The sequence below is a fragment of the Synchiropus splendidus genome, chromosome 1 (genome assembly GCF_027744825.2).
Source record: "Synchiropus splendidus isolate RoL2022-P1 chromosome 1, RoL_Sspl_1.0, whole genome shotgun sequence".
NCBI lineage: Eukaryota > Metazoa > Chordata > Actinopteri > Syngnathiformes > Callionymidae > Synchiropus > Synchiropus splendidus.
The window spans coordinates 17,201,522-17,201,860 of record NC_071334.1 but is presented as its reverse complement, the minus strand read 5'-3'; positions in this window follow the sequence as shown (position 1 = coordinate 17,201,860).

Sequence of the window (339 nt, the reverse complement as noted above, 5' to 3'; positions counted from 1 at the left end):
GAGGAGGAGGTGGATGTGCTACTGTTTGTTCAGGCCAGATATGTTTGATGATGTGAGAGAGAGGGGGAGTGAAAGCCATGCAGCAACGTCTCAGGACGATCTGTGAGCTGCTGCACTGCAACAGCCAGAGTTGGAGTGAAACATAAACAACTCTGACTCAAACACACTCCGTAATCATCTGAAACAACAGACGGTTTGGCAGCACGGTGGAGTGGTGCAGCAGACTCCTGTAGGTTGGGAATGTCCTCTCTCTGTGTTTATTCTCCCCGCACATCTGGATTCTGATTTCCTCCCACAAACACATTCACAGATGAACTGGTGCGTCTATATTATTTGGAA